The sequence below is a fragment of the Mobula birostris genome, chromosome 5, assembly GCF_030028105.1.
Source record: "Mobula birostris isolate sMobBir1 chromosome 5, sMobBir1.hap1, whole genome shotgun sequence".
Classification (NCBI taxonomy): domain Eukaryota; kingdom Metazoa; phylum Chordata; class Chondrichthyes; order Myliobatiformes; family Myliobatidae; genus Mobula; species Mobula birostris.
Genome location: NC_092374.1, coordinates 85,847,254 through 85,871,065, shown reverse-complemented (window position 1 = coordinate 85,871,065; position 23,812 = coordinate 85,847,254). Strand labels below are relative to the sequence as shown.

At 45.3% G+C, this 23,812-nt stretch overlaps 1 long non-coding RNA gene across 1 annotated transcript in view; it reads left to right on the top strand.

Annotated features, from left to right (window-relative positions):
- Nucleotides 1-16,958, top strand: part of LOC140197831 (uncharacterized) — a 31,186-nt gene extending 14,228 nt beyond the window's left edge. The window contains exons 3-4 of the long non-coding RNA XR_011886034.1: nucleotides 243-300; nucleotides 12,180-16,958. This is a non-coding gene — a long non-coding RNA (uncharacterized lncRNA). The remainder of the gene's footprint in view (nucleotides 1-242; nucleotides 301-12,179) is intronic.
- The last annotated feature ends 6,854 nt before the right edge of the window (nucleotides 16,959-23,812 follow it).

Here is a 23,812-nt window from a genome sequence, read left to right as displayed (position 1 = left end):
ATGATTGAATGGCAGAGCAGATTCAATGGACTGAATGGCCTGACTTTGCTCCTATATCTAATGTGTTTAGTATTGTTAAACGTGCCATGAATATTCACCGTCCAGGCCCATTTACAAAGGAGAACTAATATCAATGGAGCCAAATCCCAGCCAGGTGTCTCAGGTAAGGAGATGGCAAATGCAAACAGGTCTTTGGTTTGAATGAGGACATTTATTGGATCTCTTGTTTCATTAAATCGCAGGGAAGCAGCACAAGAGATGTGTTCCCACAGCTCATGGAGAATGGCCTTTGTGGTTCATGTAAGTTACAACTTACCCAGGAAATCCTCTGCAGAAACTTGGGTGGTTAGATAAATACCTTCTCCAGGCAATATCCAAGTTGAGACTTCTCCATTGCTCATGGTTGGGGTCAGGTTGCATGGCTTACATCTGCACCACTCTAAATCATAAGCCCATAAGACATAGGAGCAGAACTCAACCATTTAGCTCTGCTCTTCCATTTCATCATGGCTGATCCATTTCCCTCTCAACCTCAATCTTCTGCCTTCTCCCTGTAATCTTGCACGCCCTGATGGATGAGGAATCTATCAATCTGGCCACCAAGACTCTTGTGTTCAACATTTGTGTTTGTGGATCTCGTTGGGGATAACACTTCAGCTTCCTGCAGTCAGACCACAGCTCTTTGGTCTATTTTGCCCATGGTTGGATCAGGGTGTAGAATCGAATCGTGATTTGTCTTGTAGTTTAACTTTACTATACTTACTTGTATTTTCATAGAATCATCCATATGCATGTAACACTGGACAACAATTTTTTTTCAAAAGTATTGCTTCCTCAGAAAATGTTTTTGTTTATGATAGACTGCTTGAAGCTGAACACAAATATAATTCTGGACTACTTATATTACATAGGAATTTGCAGAAACAAGTGTAGTGCCCTGGTTAAGATTGCTGCTGCTATGCAGTATTATATTTTAGCAGTTTTCTGTAAAAGCAATGTGTTCTGTTGGTAAGAGTGTTTTGCTTCAGCTAAAGATAAGGAGCCATGTTAGAGCATAAGACCATAAGACATAGAAACAGAGTTAGGCCATCTGGCCCATTGAGTCTGCTCCACCATTCGACCATGGCTGATCCAGTTCCCGGCCTTCTCCCCATAATCTTTGATGCCATGTCCAATCAAGAACGTATCAATCTCTGCCTTAAATACGCCCAACAATCTGGCCTCCACAGCTGCATGTGGCAACAAATTCCGCAAATTCACCACCCTTTGGCTAAAGAAATTTCTTCGCATCTCTGTTTTGAAAGGGTGCCCCTTTATCCTGAGTCTGTCCCCTCTTGTCCTAGACTCTCCCACCATGGGAAACATCTTTTCCACATCTACTCTGTCTAGGCCTTGCAACATTCGAAAGGTTTCATTGAGATCCCCCCTCATCCTTCTGAATTCCAACGAGTACAGACCCAGAGCCATCAAGCGTTCCTCATATGATAACCCTTCCATTCCTGGAATTATCCTTGTGAACCTCCTCTGGACCCCCTCCAATGCCAGCACATCTTTTATAAGATGAGGAGCCAAAAACTGTTCACAATACTCAAGGTGAGGCCTCACCAATGCCTTATTAAGCCTCAGCATCACATCATTGCTCTTGTATTCTAGACCTCTTGAAATGAATGCTAACATTGCATTTTCCTTCCTCACCATCGACTCAACCTGCAAGTTAACCTTCAGGTGTTCTGCACAAGGACTCCAAAGTCCCTCTGCCTCTCAGATTCCTGTATTTTCTCCCTGTTTAGAAAATAGTCTGCATATTTATTTCTGCTACTAAAGTGCATGACTGCATTTTCCAACGTTGTATTTCATTTGCCACTTTGTTGCCCATTCTCCTAATCTGTCTAAGTCCTTCTGCATCCTACCTGTTTCCTCAACATTACTTGCCCCTCCACCAATCTTCGTATCATCTGCAAACTTGGCAACAAAGCCCCATCTATTCCATCACCTAAATCATTTAGTTACAGCATAAAATGAAGCGATCTCAACACCAACCCCTGCGGACACCACTAGTCACTGGCAGCCAACCAGAAAAGGATCCTTTTATTTCGACTCACTGCCTCCTACCAATCAGCCAATGCTCTAACTATGTTATTAACCTTGCTGTAATACCATGGGCTCTTAACTTGGTAAGCAGCCTTGTGTGTGGCACCTTGTCAAAGGTTGTCTGAAAGTCCAAATATACAACATCCACTACAACCCCTTTATCTATCCTACTTGTAATCTCCTCAAAGAACTCCAACAGGTTCCTCAGGCAGAATTTTCTCTGAAGGAAACCATGCTGACTTTGTACTATCTTGTCCTGTGTCACCAAGTACTCCATTGCCTCATCCTTAACAATTGACTCCAACATCTTCCCAATCACTGAGGTCAGGCTAACTGGTCTATAATTTCCTTTCTGCTGCCTTCCTCCTTTCTTAAGGAGTGGAGTAACGTTTGCAATTTTCCAGTCCTCTGGCATCATGCCAGAGTCCAATGATTTTTGAAAGATCATTTCTAATGTCACCACAATCTCCAATGCTACCTCTTTCAGAACCCTAGGGTGCAGCTCCTCTGGTCCAGGTGACTTGTGTACCATTAGGTCTTTCAGCTTTTTGAGCACCTTCTCTCTTGTAACAGTAATTGCATCCACTTCTCTTCACACACTACCACATCAGGCATACTGCTAGAGTCTTCCACAGTGAAGACTGACACAAAATACTCATTTAGTTCATCAGCCATCTCCTAATCCCCCGTTATTATTTCTCCGGCCTCATTCTCTAGCTGCCCTGTATCCACTCTCATTTCTCTTTTATTTTTAACATACTTGAAAATACTTTTACTATCCACTTTGATATTATTTGCTAGCTTGCTTTCATATTTCATCTTTTCCTTTCTAATGAATTTTTTAGTTGCTCTGTAGGTTTTTAAAAACCTCCCAATCCTCTATCTTCCCACTAATTTTTGCTGTGTTGTATGGCCTTTCTTTTGCTTTTACAATAGCTTTGACTTCCCTTGTCAGCCACAGTTGTACTATTTTACCATTTGAGTATTTCTTCATTTTTGGAATACAGGTGTCCTGCACCTTCCTCATTTTTCCCAGAATTGCACGCCATTACTGTTGCGCTGACATCCCTGCCAGCAGTTCCTTCCAATTTACTTTGGCTAATTCCTCTCTCATACCACTGTAATTCCCCTTACTCCACTGAAATACTGCTACATCAGACTTTACTCTCTCCCTATCAAATTTCAAGTTGAACACAATCATATTGTGATCATTAAGGGTTCTTTTACATTAAGCTCCTTAATCGCCCCCAGTTCATTACATAACACCCAATCCAGTATAGCTGATCCCCTAGTAGGCTCAATGACAAACTGCTCTAAACAGAGAACAGGAATTCTGCAGATGCTGGAAATTCAAGCAACACACATCAAAGTTGCTGGTGAACGCAGCAGGCCAGGCAGCATCTGTAGGAAGAGGTGCAGTCCTGACGAAGGGTCTCGGCCTGAAACGTCGACTGCACCTCTTCCTACAGATGCTGCCTGGCCTGCTGTGTTCACCAGCAACTTTGATGTGTGTTGCTCTAAACAGCTATTTCTTCCGCATTCAACAAACTCACTCTCTTGAGATCCATTACCAACCTAATTTTCCCAACTGACCTGTATGTTAAAATCTCCCATGACTACCATAACATTGTCCTTTTGACTCACCTTTTCTATTTCCTGCTGTAACCTGTGGTCCACCTCCCAGCCACTGTTGGGAGGCCTGTATATAACTGGCATAAATGTCCTTTTACCCTTGCAGTTTCTTAACTCAACCCACAAGGATTCAACATCTTCTGATCCTATGTCACATCTTTCTATAGACTTAATGCCATTCTTTACCAGCAGATCCACACCATCCCCTCTGCCTACCTTCCTATCCATAAGACCATAAGACAAAGGAGCAGAAGTCGGCCATTTAGCCCATCGAGTCTGCTCCGCCATTTTATCATGAGCTGATCCATTCTCCCATTTAGTCCCACTCCCCCGCCTTCTCACCATAACCTTTGACGCCCTGGCTACTCAGATACCTATCAATCTCTGCCTTAAATACACCCAATGACCTGCCTCCACTGCTGCCCGTGGCAACAAATTCCATAGATTCACCACCCTCTGGCTAAAAAAATTTCTTCACATCTCTGTTCTGAATGGGCGCCCTTCAATCCTTAAGTCATCCCTCTGATATATTGTGTAAACTTGGACATTCAGTGCCCAACTACTGCCATGTTGTTCAACTGAGGAATGTTGTGTCAGCCATTCAGGAGTGGGATGGCATGGAACGTTCTCAAGAGCTAGGCAGGAAGAGTTTCTTCTGAAGGACAGTAGTGTGGTTTGGGGTTTTTTTGGCAGGAGGTGCGGAGAGAAGAGCGCCAGGGAGGACACCTGGAGGACCCCATCTGAAGGGGAGACCCTAAAGCAAGGAGTGCTTTGTGAGATGAAGAATTCCAAGGAGGGAAGTTCTACCTGTGATTAGTGATGAGAATTCAGTGCCATGAGTAAAGAGATATACCCAGCTACTGCAGATATGAGCTCCAACGTTTATGTGCACATTTGCACTGGTTTAACTGTAATGGACCCTTTTTCTTTCTCTGTTAATTGATGAAGTTGAAAATTGGTAAATATATTTTTTTTTATAATTTTATGCTGGTGTATGATCTGTCATGTCTGGGCTACCGATAACCATGTATAGGCAGTATTTAAACAGAATTCACTCAAATCGAGGTTCATTTAATCGGATCGTCCCGACACTGGTTGAACACCAAATCATACCGACCCTAGATGTGTGTTGAAAGGTGGCCTTCACACCACTGAGTCATGTAGCTGTTAGCAGAGTCCGTTGGTGTATGAGCCCCAGTAGAGAGTTGTACAAGAAATTAATTTTTATTGAATATAATGTGTTTAATTGTGTAACAGTGTTGACGCTTTGCAATATTTCAAGTAAGCTGAAAATGTTCTGTTGATGATTTTTGTTCATACCCAGTGTCTGAGGCTTCTTGCTTAAGAGTCCAACAATAATCAGTCAGCATTGATGGATTCTAGTTGCCCTGATACTGTTTCTCCACGACTGCAATGTCCTGGTGAAACCTTTCACCAAGCTCGTCACTGACAGCATCAAGATTAGCAGGGAAGAAGTCTAAATGTGAATGCAGAAAATGAATCTTTAGTGGCATGTTGTACTTCATGGTTTTGTATCCTTGAAGCATGTTGTCAAACAGGCACATGTAGTTTGGTGCTCTGTAGTTGCCAAGAAAATTTTCAACAACATCCTTGAATACCTTCCATGTGATTTTCTCCTGTCCCACTAGAAGTTCTTCAAATTGCTTGTATTGATGACCTGTTTGATTTGTGGACCAATAATAATGCTTTTCTTAATCTTGCTTCAGTTATTCTGATTTGAGTTATGAATTGAAATAACAAATATAGGCAATTTGAAAACAAATGATGTGTGATAGGGAAGTTTCATGGTGATTTTCATGATCAGCAGCTCAAGATCCGTAAGATACACCCAAAAGTATTCAGGAAGCAACAACTTTATTGTCCAGTGCCATCCAAGCAGATCACTTAATTACAACAGTGCACAAGATTGTACAAGAGAAACTAATAACAGGATTATGAATATTGTACGTATTGCAGTTACAGAAAAGGTATTTATAGGTGCAAGAGCTTTGATAAGGCAGACGGAAGTCAAAAAGTCCTCTTATTGAACTAGAGGATCATTTAATAGTCTTCCAACAGGAGAATAGAAACTGTTCTTGAGTCAGGTAGTTTGTGTTTTCAGACATTTGTATCTTCAGCCTGATGGGGTGGTGGATGGGAGAAGAGAGGCATGTCTGTTTAAAGAATTGTTCATGGAAAATGAAACAAATATTACATCGACAAACCTGGGAGAAAGTTATCCACAAGGATCCATGAACATTAACTGGCTGTAAATGTTATGGCCAACTCTCCCTGGTCTCCACCCATGAAGATCGATAGAGGCACAAATTTGACTGGGCATCAGTGAAAGTCATGGCATGACCAAACATGCGGGATGCAGGAAAATTCTTAGGAGCATGGTTTTCCACAAACAATTCTGTAACAGACATGTAGATGTGATCCTATTTATGAGCCAATGCAGGCAAAATTCCAAACCTCAACACATGGCATTCACTATGCAACCAATCAGCGATGAGACCTCCTCCCAACATCACAAATGAGTTTCTGTACTGACAACCAATCAGCTGATTTGTAAGTATCTCAAGGCCAAGCTTTTGGAGGACACACCACCAATTGACATTGCATTGATGTCTGATCGTTTGGTGACAAAATGTTTGCAAATGGATTACCAAGATTGGAGAACAACTCAACACAGCCATCAACCACACAAGCTGCACGTTTTCCGAGTTATTTCCAAGAAGAGGGAATGTCTGGGGCGGATTGGGTGCTTGATTATGCTGACCCCCTTACCAAGGCGGTGGAAGTGTGGGCAGAGTCCGTGGAAGGGAGGTGCTGGGCAATGTGTCCACGTCTCTCTGCTGTTTCTTACGGTCACGTGCAGACCAGTTGCCACACCAAGCTGTGATGTATCTAGATGAGACTGAGGTCTCCGTTGGTCAGGATCGACCGTAGACGTTGAGTCCTGGCTGTCCAGACTTGCAAGTCAGGGTGGTTCAATATGGAGATCAAGTTGTTGACCGTGTAGCAAGCTCCCCCACTCCAAGCAAAGGAACAGCAGAGACTGATGCAGTTTGATACCCCGTGAGTGGGTCTAGTGGAGGCTGGAGATCAGAGTTTTCCTATCTGTATAGGATATGGTGCACTTGATGAGGTTTAATGGGGCCATGACAAATTTCCTCAGCTTACTTTTTAAAATTTCTATACCGTTTCTAGATCTAGACTTGACGTCATCCCCACCTTAGGGCTAGTGTTAACCCTGACGTTGATGCAGTTGAGTGGATTTCCACTCTTACGAGGATGTTGCTGGGACCTGAGAACCTGGGCTGCAGGGAAAGGTTGTCTATGTTAGAGCTTCATTCTCTGCTGCACGGGAGGATGGTGGGGGGGGCAGATCTTATCGGGGTACGTATACACAATTCTGAAGGATTATAGATAGGGTAGGTACATGCAGGCTCTTCCCCTCAGATAATGTGTGACTAGAACTAGAGGTCATAGGTTAAGGGTGAAAGGTGAAATGTTTACAGGGAACTTCTTCACCTAGAGCAGCAGTTCCCAACCTGGGGTCCACAGACCCTCTTGCATAATGGTATTGGTCTGTGGCATTAAAAAAAAAGGTTGTGATCCCCTGACCTAGGGGGTGGCGTGAGTGTGGAACGAGCTGCCGGTGGAGGTGGTAGATTCCAGTTCAATTGTAACGTGTAGGAGCAGTTTAGATAGGTACATGGATGGGATGGGGTTGGGAGGGATATCATCCAGGTGAGGGTAGATGGGACAAAGAAGGTCAGCTCAGTTTGAACTAGATGGGCCAAAGGGCCTGTTTCTGTGCTGTAGTGTTCTAATAGGACTGGGCAGAAGATCAGGTCAGCATGGACTAGATGAGCCAAAGGGCCTGTTTCTGTGCTGTAGCGTTCTGATAGGACTGAGCGGAAGATCAGTTCAGCATGGACTAGATGGGCCAAAGGGCCTGTTTCTGTGCTATACTGCTAATGTCTCCTTGTGATAACGTCTCTGTTGATGGAGGCTGCGTTAGGCACGTCTGAGTTCCTGTCCCCGTCCTTCAGCAACATTGTCAGTGTTCCTGCTGTGCACAAGACACAGTCAGTAAGTTTGCAGACGATACAAAAATAGATGGTGATGTTGTCAGTGTAGGGCATTGATGGGCAAATGGCTTTCAATCCGGATAAATGTGAGGTATTGCCCTTCAGGAGATCAAATCAGGCTGGGCAGGACTCATACACTGAATGGTTCGGCACTGGGGAGCATTATGGGAGCAGAGGGAATGTCCCCTCTGACCCTTGCCCAGTTATTATCGATGTACCCCAGAAAGCACTCTGTGCATCTGCGTCACAGCTTGGTACGGGAACGGCTCCTGCACAGGACCACGAGGAATGGCTCCGCACCGGACCGCGAGGAACGGCTCCCGCACCGGACCGCGAGGAACGGCTCCCGCACCGGACCGCGAGGAACGGCTCCGCACCGGACCACGAGGAACTGCAGAGTTGTGGATGCAGCACAACACATTACAGAAACTCTGTCTGATGTCAGGACATAGACGTAGGAGGAGAATTAAACCATTCAGCCCATCGAGTCTGCTCCGCCAATTGATCACGGCTGATTTATTTTCCCTTTCTTGCTGCCAGCATGATCAAAGACCCCTACCCACTCTGGACATAGTCTCTCTTTCACCCTCCTGTTGGGTAGAAGATACAAAAGCCTGAAAGCACATACCATCAGGCTCAAGAACAACTTCCATCCTGCTACGATAACACAATTAAATAGTTCCCTACTATGATAAGATGTACTCTCAACCTCTCAATCTATCTCATTATGATCTTCATCTTACTGTCTGCCTGCCTGCCCTTTCTCTGTAGCTGTTACACTTTATTCTGCATTCTGTTATTGTTCTACCTCAATGCTGTGTAATGATCTGATCTGTATGAACAGTATGCAAGACAAGCTCTTCACTGTAACAATACCAATTCCAACTGAAGAGAGAATCAGAATCAGATTTAATATCACCGGTATATGTTGTGAAATTTCTTGTTTTGCAACAACAGTATTATGCAATGCATAATAAAAACTGTGAATTAAAATTAAAATAATATAAATATTTTTTTCACCTCTTATGGGAGGTTCAGGAACCGTTACTACCCCTGAACCATCAGGCTCTTGAACAAAAGGGGATAACTACACTCACTTGCCCATCCATTGAGATATTTCCCACAACCAATGATCTCACTTTAAAGACTCGTTATCTCATTATCTCATGCTCTCGTTATTGCTTGCTGTTTATACAATTGCACAGTTTGTTGCCTCTGCACTCTGGTTGATCTTTCATTGATCCTGTTATAGTTACTATTCTATAGATTTGCTGAGTATGCCCACAGGAAAATGAATCCCAGGGTTGTATGTGGTTGACATATATGTACTTTGATAATAAAATTTACTTTGAACTTTATATAATATAAAATTAAACAAGTAGTGCAAATAGAGAGGAAAAAAGTCGTGAGGTCGTGTTCAAGGGTTCAATGTCCATTCAGAAAAAGGATGGCAGAGGGGAAGAAGTTGTTCCTGAATCATTGAGTGTGTGTCTTCAGGTTCCTGTACCTCCTCCCTGATGGTAGCAATGAGAAGAAGGCATCTCCTGGGTGATGGGGTCCTTAATCTTGGAAGCTGCCTTTTTTAGGCATCACTCCTTGCAGGTGTCCTGGATACTATGGGGGCTGGTGCCCATGATGGAGCCGACTAAGTTTACAACTCTCTGCAGCTTATTTTGACCCTGTTCATTAGACCACCCCCCCCATACCAGATGGTGATGCAGCCAGTTAGAATGGTCCCAACGGAACAGTACTTCTGTAGAAATTTGCAAGTACTGAATCTTCTCAAACTCTGAATGAAATACTGCTACTGTCGTGCTTTCTCTGTAGCTGCACCGATATGCTAAGCCCAGGATATATCCTCAGAGAGGGAAAATGGATCAGCCATGATGAATGGCAGAGCAAATTTAATGGGCCAAATGGCCGAATTATGAAATAATTTTATTGCATCAGAAGGAGAAGTGGACCACAAGAGAAAGGGGAGGAGGAAAGGACCCAAGGGAGGAGATAGCAGTTGAGAAGAGGTGATGAGAGGGGAGCCTAAATAGGGAATGGAAGAAGAGAGAAGGGGTCGAAGGGAGAAATTACCAGAAGTTAGAGAAATTAAAGTTCTTGCCATCAAGTTGGAGGCTACCCAGAAGGAATATGAGGTGTTACTCCTCCAGCTTGACAGTTTCCCATGATCCACTCTCATCACCTATCAGATTGCTTCTTCTTCAGCCCTTCCACCTATTACCACCCAACTTCTTACATCATCCTGCAAACCCCACCCACCCACCTTCCCCCTCACCTGGTTTCACCTATCACCAGCCAGCTCGTACTTCTTCCCCTCCCTCCCCTCCCCTCACCCCACGCCTTCTTCTTCTGGTTACTCTCCCCTTCCATTCCAGTCCTGAAGAAGTGTCTTGGCCTGAAACGTCAACTGTTGGTTCCTCTCCATTGATGCTGCCCGAGCTGCTGAGTTCCTCTGGCATTTTGTGTGGGTTGTATGCAATGATGCATCTGGGTGGTACACAAAGTATTTCTGTTGTGAGGAAAAATAGTAACTGATTACAAATTAGCCTCTGTAAACTGCCCCTTAGGTATAGATGGGGCTAGAATCTGGGAGGGAGTAGATAGAAATGAGTCATAGAGTCATATAAAAGTACAGCACAGAAACAGGCCCTTTGGCCCATCTAGTCCATGCTGAACCGTTTAAACTGCCTACTCCCATGGACCTGCACCAGGACCATAGTCCTCTGTACCCTACAATCTACGTACCTATCCAAACTTCTCTTAAACGTTGAAATCAAGTTCACATACACCACTAGTGCTGGCAGCTCACCCCACACTTTCACCACCCTCTGAGTAAAATTTTCCATCATGTTCCCCTTAAACTTTTTATTTTTCACCCTTAACCCAAGACCTCAGTGGAAAAAGCTGCTTGCATTTACCCGATCTATACCCCTCGTAATTTTGTATACCTCTGTCCTATCTCCTCTCAATCTTGTATGTTCCAGTGAATACAGTTCTAACCTGTCCAATCTTTCCTTATAACTCAGGTCTTCCAAACCCAGCAACATCCTTGTAAATTTTCTCTGTCCTCTTTCAGTCTGGCGAATATCTTTCCTGTTGGTAGATGACCAAAACTACACACAATACTCCAAATTAGGCCTCACCAACATCTTGTACAACTTCAACATAACATCTCATCTCCTGTACTCAATTCTTTGATTTACAAAGACCAATGTGCCAAAAGCTCACTTTACAGCCCTATCTACCTGTGACACCAATTTCATTGAATTATGGACCTGTATTCCCAGATATTTTGTTCTACCACACTCTTCAGTGCCCTACTATTCACTGTGTAAGACCTACCCTGGCTGGTCCTACCAAAATGCAACACCTCGCACTTGTCTGCATTAAACTCCAGCTGCCATTTCTCATCCCATTTTTCCAGCTGGTCAGCAGAAGCAAATGTTAAGAGTGTAGGGTTAAAGTACAAGCTGTCCCTGGTTTATGAACACAGAACTTACTGTCACCACAACATCGGAACGTGTTCCCATATTATTAAATTCAAAGAACCAGTTCTCTCTCCTTCCATTTTTAGTAATTTTTCTTTCTTATCAGTCTGATAATGTTGTGATGACCTTTCAACCTAGACCAAGATCAATCTAACCCTTCCTGCCCACTTGGCCTCCATTTTTTTTTCTTTATCCATGTGCCTATCTACAAGTCTCTTAAATATCCCTAATGTATCTGTCTCTACCTCCACCTCCAGCAGTATGTTTCATACACCCACCACTGTGTAAAAAAGACACCCCCTATACTTTCCTATATACATAGCTAGGGTGCCTAAGATTTTTGCACTTTTGGAGTGGAGAGCAAGTTTGAAAATCTGGCAGGAGCAAAGGATGTTGGGAATGGTGAGGGTGGAGTGCCGTGGGAGGGGTATGGGACAGGTGGCAGAGAAGGTGTGCCAGGAGTGGGGAAGGCACAGGTGCAGACACACCCAGCCCTGAGGCACCAAAGCGAAGTCATTTGATTCCAAACAATTGGTTTATTGATCATTACAGAATGTTTCCCGCTCCCTCCCCTCTCCTTTCCCCTTTTCCCAATCATGATACCCCTCTCTCTGCCCCCTTCCCACTCTCAGTCCACAATAGAGACCCAGATCAGAATCAGGTTTATCATCACTCACGAATGTCATGAAATTTGTTTTTTTGTGTGTGTGGTAGCAGTACAGTGCAATAAATAAAGTTACGACAGTACTGTGCAAAAGTCTTAGGCACCCTAGCTCTATGTATATACTTTTGTACAGTACTGTATATTTTGACTTTAGATTACACTTTACTAATAATATCTTTGTTTTATCGTTAGGTACTAATGGTAAAGCAACACCAATATGGTGATACTTAACCGTGGTCCAGTATAGATGATCGTACCAAGCAGACTGGACTGGGTACATTGAACCAATGCAAGGCAGATCAGGAGGGCATTGCCCAGCTGACACAGCTTTGGGCAGTGACTCTACCAGACGGCGACACATGGATTACAATTCCAGGGGTCAGATCCCAGATGGCTCCCTCCACAACCTGGTCATTTATTCAGATCAGGGAGTTGAGATTGGAAAGATCTCAAGACTCGTGATGTCGGGCTGCCCCCAGAACATGCATTCAGAAATGGCCAGAAGTGGCAGAGCATCGCCCAATCCAAAAGATCCGACGAGGAGGAACGGTCACTGTGGAAGGAGGGGATCAAAGAGGAGCGGAGCATGTGCGTGTGGTCGGGAATTTCAGTCCGGCTCCGGCCCTGCCTGCGACACTGAGAATCCAGAATTAGCAGCGGGCTCACCACCTCTGATCGCAGATCCTGGGTTACTCTGCACACCTGCAGGCTCCCAAGACCTTGCAGCGATCTTGTGGGCAAGAGCTAAGCCAGATTCGGTAACGTATTATCATACACTTCAGAGGTCCCATGCACCTCCGCTATGTTTTGACCCTTGCCCGACAAGGCATGCTAAGCCATCACATCCCCCCTCTGCCTCTGGGTCAGTAAGGCACTCTCCACCAGGTTCAATTAAGCACATTAGATCTCTGCAGTCCCCCCCTTCCCCTCGGTCAGTACGACACTCGCAATTATCTCAGTCTTATTCTGCCTCAATAAACCACACTGGATCACCACAGCCCACTTCTGTCTCAGAGTCACGAAGACAGTCAGAAGCATCCCAGTCACACTCTTCATCTGGCTCAGTAAAACCTGCTGGATTATCTTGGCCCCCATCTGCCTCTGGGTCAATACAACAATCAGAAATATCCCAGTCATATCCTGCCTCAATAAACCACACCGGATCACCTCAGCCCCCTTTTGCCTCGGAGTCACAAAGACAGTCAGAAGCATCCCAGTCACATTCTTTGGCTGGTTCAGGAAAGCACCCTGGATCACCACAGCTCCCCTCTGCCCCTGGATCAGTACGACATTCTGAATCATCTCAGTCATATTCTGACTCAATAAAGCGCACCGGATCACCCCAGCTCCCCTCTGCCCCTGAGTCACGAAGACAGTCAGAAGCATCCCAGTCACGTTCCGCGTCGGGTTCAGTAAAGCACACCAGATCATCTCGGTCTCCTTCTGCCTCTGGATCATTAAGGCAAACCACTTCACGTCAGAGTTCATCTCCCTCTGGTTCAAGGAAAGACGCTGGAACATCTCAGTCCCCTTCTGCCTCCAGGTCACGAAGGCAGTCGGAAGCATCTAAATCCACCTTCAACTCATTTCGGCACACTGAACTTACCCACTCTATCCCCGGTCCAGTGAGATCACCTGTAAAATCTCCACCTCAGTTTAGCCCCGGACCCGAGAGGCTTGGTCAACTGTCCCGGGCGCAAGCCAAATCTGGTTCGAGGCAGTCTCGCTCTAGCCCTGGTTCAATGAGGCATGTGCACGCTCCCCAGTCCCGCTCAAGCCCCGCTCAGTCACAGCATGCCAAAACGAGCAGCTCTCACACCAGCTCTGGTCAAGTACAGAACGCCAACACTCCTCATTCTTACTTTGGCCCTGGTGTGGCAAGGCACATCAAAGCAAATGGGACTCTGTCTAATTCTGGCCAAATTAGTCTCCCTAACACAACTCCTTCTTACTCAAGCTTTGGTACAACAAGCCATTCCCTTATAAACAGATTTCACACCAGCCTTGATCCAATGAGACAGATTGACATGTCCCATTATCACACTATCTCAAATCTAACGCGTCTCCCTGAAAGGTATCAATATCCTGCTAGCCCTGATTCAATAAACCAGGCCAGCCCGGTTCATTATCATCCCAGCAATGATAAAGTAAGTCCAGTTTCCACATATGGGTCTGATTCTGTCAGACCAACTGAGACCTCTAAAGGTCGTTCTGGCATTGGCACCAAAGGTGATTCATCTCAATTCCACTCTACCTCAAGGAACCACACAGAAACGCCTCTGTTGCCTTCCACCTCTGTCCTAGTAAATGTTGATGAAAAATCACCACCTTCCTCTGGTTCTGATCCAACAAGTTACCCCTCAGCACCCCCAGCTCCCCTTGCCTCTCATCTAACGAGGCTTCCTGAAATGCACCCCCCTCCCTCTAGTATGAGTCTACAACGGTTTCCTAAGTCATCCCTGCCTCTCTCTGGTCCTTGTCCAACATGGCAAGTTGAAGTATCTCCACCTCCTCCTTGTACCAGTCCAAAAAGACTTCCTCCAGCGCTTTTGTCTCCCTCTGGCTCAAGACCAACGTGGTACGTAGAGCCAATTCCAGATTCCTCCTGCTTTAGCCATTCCTCCGTAAAGTATTCCGAGGAATGTCCGTCTCCCTCTGTGTCTGATCCAATAAGGCATTGTTCTGCACCTCCACCTTCCTCCAGCTCAGGCCCAATAAGAAATATTGAACCAATTTCACCTTTCACCAGCTCTGGTCCAACAAGAAATCCTTTAATTTCTCCCTCTGGTTCCAGCCCAATAAAGAAAACTCAGCCGACTCTCCCTTCCTCTAACTTCGGTGCAATAAGACACATTGAACATGCTCCTTCTCCCTCTTCTACTGAGGCAGTGAAGTACTCTTCAGCATCTCCACTTTCCTGTAGCTTAATTCCAATAAGCAACACTGAAACCCTTCCATCCTCCTCTAGCTCTGGAGCCGTAAGACACTCTGCAACATTTCCTGCTCCCGTTATCTCCAGTCCATTAAAGCACACCGAAGCCCTTCCGTCTCCCTCTAGTTCTGGAGCGGAAAGACACATTGCGACATCTCCTGTTCCCAGTGTCTCTGAGTTATTACGGTATGCCGAAACCCTTCCGCCCCCCTCTAGCTCTGCAGCTGCGAGTCATTCTGAAGCATCACCAGCACCCTTTAGCATTTCCCCAGCAACGCACCCCAAAAGACCTTTGTGTCTCACTATCCCCGATCTTGCATCTCACTCTCACTCAAGCCCTGGTTCAAAAGGTGAGACTGTGATGTCACAGCCCCTACTTGCATTCGAGCCAGTCAAATGTTCAAAACCATCTCACTGTCACTGTAGTCCTAAGACTACAAGGGCCTCTGAAGTATATCCCTCTAGTGCTGCAAAATGCCCACAAGAACCTCCTGGTATCCCACACGCAGAAAAATGTTTCCACTCAGCCCAGTCTCCCTCTGGTCAAGATCTGCCAATGTGCCCTCTTTCTATTCTCTGTGCAGTAAGGCGTTCTAATACATTTGATTCTCACTCTAATCTTGGCCTAACAAGTTATGCTGAAACATCTGCATGCCCCTTATCCTATCACCCAGTGAAATCCCAAGGAACAGTTCAAGCTGCTCCAGTTTCCATGAAATGTTCCAACTCATCTCATTCGCATGCTAACCTTGGTCCAATAAGACACAAGGGAACACCCAGCCTTCCCCTTGGCCCCACACCAGTCTCAACCCCGGTTAGATGCTCCAACCCCTTTCACTCTCATTCCACGCTCAGTCCAACAAAGTACGCTGAGACATCTGGACCCACCACTCTCGCCAGTCCTGTGAGGAGCCCAGTTATTTTGCAGTCTTCTCTGTACCCAGTAAAATGCTCCGACACATCTCATTCTCACTCCTGTCTTGCTCTAAAGAGAAATAATGAGCCCCCTGAGCATCGGCCCGTCCTCGATCCAGTGAAGTGCCCTGTTAGATCACAATCTCACTCTGCCTCACATCTGATAAGATGTTCCAACATGTCCCACTCTCACTTTAATCCCACTCCGATGAGTGACAGCGAAACACCCGGCCACCTCTCCCTTTCTGGTCCGTTGACCTACCCAGGAATATCGCACTCTGCTACATCTTCAGTGAGATGTTCGAACGTTGCACGACCCCCTGTGACTGGTCAAGTAAGGTTTTCTTATCCTGTTCAGTGTTCGGTGAGATGTTCAAACGTGTCTCATTCTCACTCTAGTCTTGGTCGAATAGAATAATCCCAATCTCCCTCTATTCCTAATCCGATATCTTGCCTATCCTCTGTGAAATCTTCTAACACATCTCTACCTCACTCCAGCACGACCAATAAAGCCTACTTGTTTAATTTTAGCCACAGGGCAGTAAAATATGCACAAAGGCTCAGAGGGTTATTGTGCTTCTGATGAGGGTCATTAAACTGGCAATCAGTTTCTTGATCCAGAACTCCCCAAAAGAAATAAACTCTGATGCTGAAAACAACCAAATTCATGGCCTAGAATTAAGGGTTTACAGTGCTGAAAGTCTTACATCAGTCACTCAACTGGACAGACATCTAGGACAAACTCAGCCGATTCTTCGATGCTGCCCAACTCCGTTGTTTAGCTTGGTTGGACGTCTTGATACTAACCCATTCCAGAAGTGGGACATCATGAGATGAAAGGATGTTGATGCTGGAACTTAGCACGAGGACCACACCACTTGGAATGGGCATCCGAGATCACAAGGAACAGACAAGAGATGAGCTAGAAGACATTCAGTTGTTTCACCAACAAAGAATACTCTCAAAGTTTCTTGCTTTTGCTGAACAGTTTCCAGTCAAGGACTTCACCAGCTTTGCTCTCCTTTGCCTGTTACAAAAACTGGGTATGTCCCACTCCAACCAGTTACATGCTCCTATTTAGCACCCCTTGGTCACAAAATAGCACGTTTGGACCAATAAAGAGAGAGTGGAAAACAATGGTCCTCTTTTTATTTTGTCAGGTGTAAGATATTAAGAATAACTACATGCCAATAACAGATCATGAATTGGTCCTAATTTGAATCATGTCTAATCAGACAGCTAGAATGTTTTAATATTTGACAGCAAGCAAACACAGTGCGTCAGGCAACATCTGTGAAGGAAAATGGACTTGATATTTCAGGCTGAGGCTCTTCATGTGCATTGAAGGGAGAAGGCCAATGTAGTGGTTAGCGCAACAGCAGCCTGGGTTCAATCCCACAGCTGCCTGCAAGGAGTGTGTATGTTCTCCCTGTGACTGCGTGGGTTTCCTCCGGGTGCTCTGGTTTCCTCCCACAGTCCAAAAGTTGGTAGGTTACTAGGTCATTGTAAATGGCCTAAGATTAAATCGGAGGTTGACGGGTGGGACGACTCAAAGGGCCGGAAGGGTCTGTTCTGTGCTGTATCTCAATAAATAAATAAATAAAGAGGTGGGGGGAGGGGGGAGGAAAGAGTTGGGCAATGTATTAAGTGGGTCCAGGAGAGGAAGGGAGGGGGTTGATGGGCACACAGAGTTAGGTGGGGAAGGGAAAGGTGAGATAGAGCTGGGCTGAGAAGTGGCAGATGGAGTTGTCCAGAAAAGTGTGAAGTGATTCACATTGCAAGGTCAAATTTGAAGGCAGAGTACAGGGTTAATGGCAGGATTCTTAGTGGTGTGGAGGAACAGAGGGATCTTGGGGTTCACGTCCTCAAAGCTGCTGTGCAAGTTGATAGAGTGGTTAAGAAGGCGTATTGGTGTGATGGCATCTATTAGTCAGAGGATTGGGTTCGAAAACTATGAGATAATGTTCAAAGTAAAGTTATCATCCAAGTATGTATTTTTCACAATATACTACCTGGAGATTCATTTTCTTGTGGGCATGCACAGTAGATGCAAAGAATTAGAATGGAATCAAAGAAAAACTACACACAAGCAAAGAGGGACAAAGAACCAATGTGCAAAAGAAGACAAGCTGTGGGCATACAATAATACATAAATAAACAGTATTGAGAACATTGTAGAGTACTTGAATGTGAGTCCATAGGTTGTGGAGGTTGATAGATTCTTGATTAGTCAGGGCATAAAGAGAAATGGGGAGAAGGCAGGAGATTGGGGCTGAGAGGGAAATGGATCAGCCATGATGAAATGGCAGAACAGACTCAATGGGCCAAATGGTCTAATTCTGCTCCTATATCTTAAGGTATTATGGGAGCAGTTCAGTGTTGAGGCTCTATAAAACTCTGGTTAGACCACACTTGGAATATTGTGGCCAGTTCTCACTATCTCATTATAGGAAGGATGTGGAAGCTTTAGAGAGGGTGCAAAGGGGGTTTGCCAGGACGCTGCCTGGATTAGAGAGCATGTCTTATGAGGAAAGGTGGACGGATCCAGGGCTTTTCTCTTTGGGTTGATGAAGGATGAGGGATTACTTGATAGATCCGTACAAGATGATAAGAGGCATCGATAGAATGGAGAGCCAGAGACTTTTTCCCAGGGAGGAAATGGCTAATATGGGAGGGCATAATTTGAGTGATTGACAGAAAGTATAGTGGGGGGGGGAATAGAGGGCTTTGTGAGAGGGAAGCATTAGAATGATTTAAAGTATGTTAAAAAGTTAACACAACATCATGGACTGAAGGGCCTGTACTACTTTCTGTTTATTTATTTATATTATTGAGATACAGCGCAGAATAGGCCCTTCCAGCGCTTCGAGATGTGTTGCGATTTAACCCTAGCCTAATCACGAGACAATTCACAATGACCAATTAACCTACCAACTGGTACATCTTTGGACTGTGGGAGGAAACCAGAGCACCCGGAGGAAACCCACACAGTCATGGGGAGTACAGACAAACTCCTTACAGACAGCAGCAGGAATTGAACCCAGGTCACTGGTACTGTAAGCCGTTGTGCTAACACAACGCCACCATGCGGCCCCAGTATTTTCTATGGGAACTGAAGCTGTGAGATGATAGGTGGAGGTAACAGAGGGCTTCAGATTATGGAATCTGAAGAAGGTGAAGAGGAACAAGACGAGGGAGGTCTGGAGGGCAAGTGGGAACAGTGGGAATAGAGTGTGGATGATAGGCAGATGGAGAGAAATTAGGAGATTGAGGGGTTGGGTGGGGGTGGTTTAAGAAGTGTGTGTGTGTGCAAGATCCCAGGGCTTTCAAAGTTCAAAGTAACTTTATTATCAAAGTATATTTACACATGCTGGTGTGAGTCCTGAGGCCCCTGTACCTTCTTCCTAAGGTTTTCAGAACTACTTAGAACTGGTCTTTAGAACTACTTCCCAGGGTTGGAGAATTGAGAACTGGAGGGCATGGCTTTAACAAGAATCTGAGGGGCAAATGTTTCCACCCAGAAGGTTGTCTGTAGATGGAATGCAATGTGAAAAGACAAAAAAGATTACGGATTAACTTCAGACAGGGCTGTGTGGGAGGGAAGCATTAGAATAATCTTGGAGTAGGTTAAAACAGTGGCACAAGTTTGTGGGCTGAAGGGCCTGTACTGAACTGTGCTCTTCTATTTTCAATGTTCTATAGGCATGGTAGGCCTTACGCAGTGAACGGTAGAGCACTAAGGAGTGCTGTAGACCAAAGGATCTGTGAATATGGGTCCATCAATCATTGGAAGTGGTGCCACAGGTAGATAGGGGCGCAGAGCCAGCAACCTGTCTCTCAATGTGAACAAAACAATAGAGATGGTTGCTGACTTCAGGAGGACAGGGAACGACCACTCTCCGCTGAACATCGACGACTGCTCAGTAAGGATTGTTAAGAGCACCAAATTTCTTGGTGTTCACCTGGCAGAGAATCTCACCTGGTCCCTTAACACCAGCTCCATAGCAAAGGAAGCCCAGCAGCGTCTCTACTTTCTGCGAAGGCTGAGAAAAGTCCATCTCCCACCCCCCAACCTCACCACATTCTACAGAGGTTGTACTGAGAGCATCTTGAGCAGCTGCATCATGGCCCGGTTCGGAAATTGTACCATCTCGGATCGCAAGACCCTGCAGTGGATAGTGAGGTCAGCTGAGAAGATCATCGGGGTCTCTCTTCCCGCCATTACAGACATCTACACCACACGCTGCATCCGTAAAGCAAACAGCATTATGAAGAGCCCCACGCACCCCTCATACAAATTCTTCTCCCTCCTGCCATCTGGCAAAAGGCACCGAAGTATTCGGGCTCTCACGACCAGACTATGTAACAGTTTCTTCCCCCAAGTCATCAGACTCCTCAATTCCCAGAGCCTGGACTGACACCAACCTACTGCCCTCTACTGTGCCTACTGTCTTGTTTACTGTTTTGTGCACTTCATGCAGTCCTGGGTAGGTCTGTAGTCCAGTGTAGTTTTGTGTTGTGTTTTATGTAGTTCAGTGTAGTTTTTGTATTGTTCATGTAGCACCATGGTCCTGAAAAGTGTCTCGTTTTTACTGTGTACTGTACCAGTAGTTATAGTCGAAATGACAATAAAAAGTGACTTGACTTGTAAACAAGAGCTTTTGGCACATTGGCCTTCATAAATCAAAATATTGAGTACAGGAGATGGGATGTTATGTTGAAGTCATATAAGACATTGGTGAGGCCTAATTTGAGATATTGTGTGAAGTTTTGGACATCTAACTACAGGAAAGATGTAAATAAGGTTGAAAGAGTACAGAGAAAATTTACAGGGATGTTGCTGGGTCTGACGGACCTGAGTTATAAGGAAAGGTTGAACAGGTTAGGACTTTATTCCTTGGAACATGGAAGATTGAAGGAAGATTTGATAGAGGTGTACAAAATTATGGGGGGTATAGATAGGGTAAATACAAGCAGGCTTTTTCCACTGAGGTTGGGTGGAACTACATCTAGAGGTCATGGGTTAAGTCTGAAAGGTGAAAAGTTTAAGGGGAACACGAGGGAAAGCTTCTTCACTCAGAGGGTGGTGAGAGTGTGGAACGAGCTGCCAGTGCAAGTTGTGCATGCGAGCTCGATTTCAATGTTTAAGAGAAGTTTGGATAGGTACATGGTGTGGAGTGCTCTGGTCCTGGTGCAGGTCAATGGGAGTAGGCAGTTTCAATGGTTTGGCATGGACTAGCTGGTGCTGTGGTTGTCAGTCTCTGCCTGTCTGCTGGAAGTAAGAGTACAGCCAGGTGCTCACACTTGCTGGAGTGCGGGCACGGTCAGCGTTCGTGATATTGGTGTAACAGTGCTCACGTGGTTCTGCATGGGGTGGTGGGTCAAAGGCTTCACTGACGATCAGGGAGGTATCAGGCTGTGCTGTCTCGTGACTGTGGATCATGGGACTCAGCTCCTCCAGTCCCAGCCTGAAGAGAACCAATACTCAGTGGCCACTTTATTAGGTACACCAGTACCCCTGCTCGTTTATGCAAATATCTAGTCAGCCAATCATGTGGCAGGAGCTCAATGTGTAAAAGCATGCAGACATGGTCAAGGCGTTCAGTTGTTGTTCTGACCAAACATCAGAATGGGGAAGAAATGTGATCTAAGTGACTTTGACTGTGACAGACAGGGTGGTTTGAGTGTCTTAGAAATTGCTGATCGCCCAGGACTTTCACGCACAACAGTCTCTGGGGTTTACAGAGAGACAAAAAAACATCTAGGCAGTGAGTGACAGTTCTGTGGGCAAAAATGCCTTTTAATGAGAGAGATCAGAGGAGAATGGCCAGTCTGGTTCAAGCTGACAGGGAGGTGACAGTAACTCAAATAACCACATGTTACAACAGTGGTGTGCAGAAGAGCATCTCTGAACACACAACACGTTGAACCTCGAAGTGGATGGTATGTAGCAGCAGAAGACCGTAAGCATACACTCTGTGGCCACTTTATTAGGAACAGGAGATACCCAATAAAGTGGGAACACTCAAGCAGATAGAGTCAGTGGGACTGGAGGGGAAGGGAGAAGTCAACAGATTCCCACTGCACTCCGTAAAGAGTTTGTACATTCTCCCCCGTAACCAAGAGGGTTTCCTCCAGACACTCTGGTTTCCTCCCACATTGCAAAGACGTATAGATTACGGTTAGTTAAGTTGTGGGCGTGCTGTGTCAGCAACATCTGCGGGCTGCCCCCAACACAATCCTTGGACTGGGCTGGTCGTTGACACAAAAGACACATTTCACTGGATGTTTTAATTTACAGTGCACGTGACATATGAGTCAGAAGAGTACAGCACAGGAACAAACCCTTCAGCCCATCTAGTCCCATGCTGAACGATTTAAATTGCCTACTCCCAGACCATAGCCCTCCATACCCCTACCATCCATGTACCTAGCAAAACTTCTCTTAAACATCAAAATCGAGCTCACATGCACCACTTGTGCGGGCAGCTCGTTCCACACTCTCACCACTCTGAATGAAGAAGTTTCCCCTCATGTTCTCCTTAAGCTTTTCACCTTTCACCCTTAACCCATGACCTCTGTTTGTAGTCCCACCCAACCTCAGTGGAAAAAGCCTGCTTGCATTTACCCTATCCCTACCCCTAATGATTTTGTATACCTCTATGAAATCTTCTATGTTCCAATCTTCTTCATTCCAAGAAATGAAGTCCGAACCTGTTCAATCTTTCCATCTAACTCAGGCGCTAGAGACCCGGCAACATCTTTGTAAGTCTTCCCTGTACTCTGGTACAGTTGCCGAGAATTATGAAGGTATGGTCAAGGGGAAGTAGAGGAGCATTTACAGGATGTTTTGAATCGGTGGACTGGACCATATTCAGGGATTCATTCATCCACAGATCCGAGTGAATATACCACAGTCATGACTGACTTCACCAAATCCATTGTGGATGAGTGGGTCCCAAACAAACCCAATCTAGAAGTGTGAATGAACCAGGACATTCACAGCCTGCTGTGGGCTCAGTCCATGGTGTCCTAAGAGCAATCCACAACTCCACAAAATTTCTCTCCATACCCCCGACTGTGCGGCTAGGCATAATTCAAATGCCATCTGTAAGTCTGCTGATGATACAACCAGTGTTGGCAGAATCTCGGATGGTGAAGAGAGGGTGGACAGGAGCAAGATATACCAGCTAGTTGAGTGGTATCACAGCAACAACCATGCACTCCATGTCAGTGTGGAGGATTGCGGCCAATTGGGTGGGTAAATACCTTTGTGAGACTACAGAATTGTGTGTCTGTATTGCTTAACGCCTAGGTTAGCAGAGAATCGTGGTACTGCCTTCTGGCCTACTGCTGTAAACACAAGACTATGTGGTACTGACCTCTACCCTACTGCTGTAAACACAAGACTATGTGGTACTGACCTCTAGTCTACTGCTGTAAACACAAGGCTATGTGGTACTGACCTCTACCCTACTGCTATAAACACACGATGACGTAGTGCTGCCCTTTAGCCTACTGCTGTACTGCTCGAGGCTACGTGACTTAATTGTGGAAGAAAATTGTGAATAAAGGGTTAAAATATGTGACTTGTTAACACCCTGCACCTTCCTTTAATTAGCAACATGCCTAGTGCTGACCTTAGTGCGTAAGACAGCAACAAGACGAAGACAGTGAAGGTGATAAATTGTAGAGAGGACCCTGTCAGCTGACAACTAAACAGCCTGCCTTCACCTGCCTGGTACTAACATATGAAATAAATTACACTTTTGTACTTTAATGACTTACTGGATCCAAGGATTTAATGAACCTTCGTCATATCATAAATAAAGACTCACCAATCTGCCCGGTTCTCAGCACACTTGCAATAATCTATCTAAGTTTCAAGGATGTTCTGACAACCCATCTCTGTGTGTTATAGGCAGACAAGAGACTGTCTCTGTCTTTTTCATGGGAATTGATATGGTGCACAGGATCG